The sequence below is a fragment of the Bison bison genome, unplaced genomic scaffold (assembly GCF_000754665.1).
Source record: "Bison bison bison isolate TAMUID 2011002044 unplaced genomic scaffold, Bison_UMD1.0 scf7180017864388, whole genome shotgun sequence".
Taxonomy (NCBI): Eukaryota; Metazoa; Chordata; class Mammalia; order Artiodactyla; family Bovidae; genus Bison; species Bison bison.
This window is the reverse complement of record NW_011494960.1, coordinates 1,403,323-1,407,400: the sequence shown is the minus strand read 5'-3', so window position 1 is coordinate 1,407,400 and position 4,078 is coordinate 1,403,323.

Genomic DNA, 4,078 nt, shown 5'->3' with positions numbered 1-4,078 from the left:
TAGTCCAAGGGACTCTCAAGAGTCTTCTCCAACACCACAGTTCAAAAGCATCAATTCTTCAGTGCTCAGCTTTCTTCACAGTCCAACTCTCACATCCGTACATGACCACAGGAAAAACCATAGCCTTGACTAGACGGACCTTTGTTGGCAAAGTAATGTCTCTGCTTTCCAATATGCTATCTAGGTTGGTCATAACTTTCCTTCCAAGGAGTAAGCGTCTTTTAATTTCGTGGCTGCAGTCACCATCTTCACTGATTTTGGAGCCCCCAAAAATAAAGTCTGACACTGTTTCCACTGTTTCCCCATCTATTTCCCATGAAGTGGTGGGACCGGATGCCATGATCTTCGTTTTCTGAATGTTGAGCTTTCTCCTTACCAAGTTCTAAAAATCCTACAATGTACCACCCATTATCTAAAGGGTAAAATATGTCCCCATAATCTTTGTAATACCAAATGAAGGCATCAAATTATAGAAAAAAGTAACTCTAAATAAGAGGTGGCTTGTTAGAATTCTAAGGGTGTACTACTAAGCAAACTGGAGGATATTTTTATTATATTATAACTAGAATAATGGATTGAGAAAATCGATCCTCTCTTTAGGTTAGCAAGAGGTTCATATATTTAATTTGTTGCTTATTTGAAATATTTGGTGAATATTCAGTGCCCACAGGGCACTGTGATTAAATGAAGGGTGAGCTTATAAACTGCTTGAAAACAAGATCTCTGCCCAATTCCTGATTGTCTTCCCAGTCTCCAACAAAGTATAAGAAAAGAGAAAAGGGGACCACTAGGTGATGAAAGAAGAGAGAAGGGAATAATAGAAAAAAAGAAGGGAAGAAGAGAAACATTGTCCCAAGTTGACTAGAAATGCAGGCTGTGGTGAAAAATACATCATCTCCAAGTCTGGCTCATATATTTAAGTATATCCCTGGGTCTCATTTTACCCATCTGAATAATGGGGCTACTATTATCAACTTTGTAGAGCCCTTGGGAGAATTAAATGAGTTCACTTCTTCAAGTTATCTGGTACAAAGTATACTTCCAATACGTGATACTTATCACATCTGGCAAAATGTATCCTAAGAATCATCAATTTGAAGCAGATTATTTTCCAAATCATTATTGACAACTTGAATAAAGAAATTAACGTCAAACCAATCTTATCTGACACAGTGATAGATTAAGTGAGCTCACAGTTTAAAACACTAAAAAAACCACACATGATAAAAAGTCAAATAATGGGCCTCAAGTAGAGTCAGCAAAAATTCAAATATAGAAGAAGAATTGAGTAAAGGAAAAAAAGAAGAAAAAAGTAATATATTAGGTCATGGAAAGCAAAGATAAGTATAACTACAAAGGAATGTTAGATTTGCTACTTCATGATTTGGAAGCAATCCTCCTTTCTATTCTGTGCTAAGGTATTTCTCCTTAGAAGCCTGGATCCTGCCTCAACCACTTGGATTTTAAAAGATAAACTAAAGCTGGAAAATGAGGGAAAAATTGTAGACATGGGATCAAGATACAAACTAGCAAATTTGAGATTAGGATGTAAACGTGGGTAAGCAGGATTCCAGAGCTCTTATCCGTGCATCTCAACATGAGTTAGGACTCTGGGTTTGTGTGTGTGTGCGCGCGCTCACTCATCCATGTCCGATTCTTTGTGACACTTTGGACTGTAGTTCGCCAGGCTCCTCTGTCCACGGAATTTCCCAGGCAGTAATACGGGAATGAGTTGTCATTTCCTCCTCCAGGGGATCTTCCCTACCCAGGAATCAACCCACACCTCCTGTGTCTCCTGCACTGCAGGTGTATTCTTTACAGCTGAGCCATCAGGGACATCCCAGTAAGAGTCATGAGGAATGTAAGAGATTTTCAAGGGAAGACTGTGGAAGATGGGCATTTCCATTACATAATAAGGGCTCTTGTAATCTTTTGCTTCATTTAAGTGGCTTTGCTTATTTCCCAGACATTCCTGATTCAGAAATGATACATTTTAAATATTTGGATTTACTGTATAGATTTATTTATATGTATCTACCCTTTATCACATGGTTATGTTTTCTGGTTACAAATTACTTGAAAGTTAACCAAATACTATAACAGTTTTTCTCTCTGACATAAGAACCTATTGGTGTAATATAAGAAAATGAGTTTGCTCTCTTAGGTTGAACTTTGTTAAGCTCAGTATCTCTGTATGATTGAGATACCATTTTTCTACCAAGAAAAGAAGGATTTTCTTTTTAGTTTTATAAAAACTAAAAGGAAAAGCATTACTGTAGTAATGCTGGGATGAGCTGGAAAATCACAGCATATGTTTAATATAAAATTAATATAAATTTCATTTTTAAGGTAAATTGAAATTACTTCTTAGTTGAATTGTTAGATAGTTAGAATAGGAAAAAGGGGTCCAAAATGGCGGTGACTAAAAGACAAAGAAGGGAAAAGCCTGTGAAAATAGAAAAAAGGCAGGTTCAAGGACCAAGTGAGGACCTCAGGTAAAACAAGCAGCCCTTCTGGCTAGCGCAATTTATACAGGGTAGGCCCAGGGGGAGGAGAGAGAGAGAAAGAAAACAAAACAAAACAAAACATAAAAAGAGGAGCCAAAATTGAGGTGGGAGCTTCTCTTCTCTTCCTATCTTTTGGGTCAGCCTGCCCTCATGCCTCCAGGATGTATTTTCCTTTGCTTTCTAAATAAGCTGAGCTATAACACAGAGCTGTAACACTGTCCATCTGTCGCTTCAACTTTTTGTTGTGACGAGACAGAACCGAGGAAATTACAAACTCCCCCGACTGAACCACTAAACTTCCCTTGGAACCAGCAAGTCTGAAATATGAACAGCTAGGCACCTGGCATGTTCTCCTCTGATACTCCTAGCAGTGATCAGATATCAAGCTGCTTCACAGATGCAGGTCTGCATGCTTCAGCTTCAGCTTTCTGATGGTGCTATCTTTACTCTCAGAGCAAGGTTTCCTGTCTCCTGAACTGTGAAGACAATATAAGCCCTCCATGATGTGCATACTAAAAGAAACAGAACCAGAGTTCTCCTTCCAATTTTATTAAGTTATTTTATGTTTGCCCCAGGAAAAAGAAGATGAACCCTCTCTTTTTTCAGAATGGCAAAGTAAAATTCTAAATACCTTTCAAGATTAATCTGTTATTTAAAAAGAAAGTGCAAGTGTTAGTCACTGAGTCATGTCCAACTCTTTGTGACCCTATGGCCTATAGCCTGCCAGGCTCCTCTATCCACGGAATTCTCCAGGCAAGGGTACTAGGGTACATTGCCTTCACCAGGGGATCTTTCCAACTCAGGGATCAAACCTGGTATCTCCTGCATGGCAGGCAGATTCTTACTGTCTGAGCCAACACAAAATTAGACTCAATTATTTCTGGTTTATACTTCTATTACTATGTCAGTCAGTCAGTCAGTTCAGTCGCTCAGTTATGTCTGACTCTTTGCGACCCCATGAGCGGCAGCACGCCAGGCCTCTCTGTCCAACACCAACTCCCAGAGCCTACGCAAACTCATGTCCATTGAGTCGGTGATGGCATCAGGCCATCTCATCCTCTGTTGTCCCCTTTTCCTCCTGCCCTCAATCTTTCCCAGCATCAAGGTCTTTTCAAATGAGTCAGCTCTTCACATCAGGTGGCCAAAGTATTGGAGTTTCAGCTTCAACATCAGATCTTCCAATGAAAACCCAGGACTGATCTCCTTTAGGATGGACTGGTTGGATCTCCTTGCAGTCCAAGGGACTCTCAAGAGTCTTCTCCAACAACACAGTTCAAAGCATCAATTCTTCAGTGCTTAGCTTTCTTTATTGTACAACTCTCACGTCCATATATGACCACTGGAAAAACCATAGCCTTGACTAGACGGACCTTTGTTGACAAAGTGATTTTTCTGCTTTTCAATGTGCTGTCTAGGTTAGTCATAACTTTCCTTCCAAGGAGGAAGCGTCTTTTAATTTCATGGCTGCAGTCACCATCTGCAGTGATTTTGGAGCCCAGAAAAATAAAGTCTACCACTGTTTCCCCATCTATTTCCCATGAAATGATGGGACTGGATGCCATGTTCTTTGA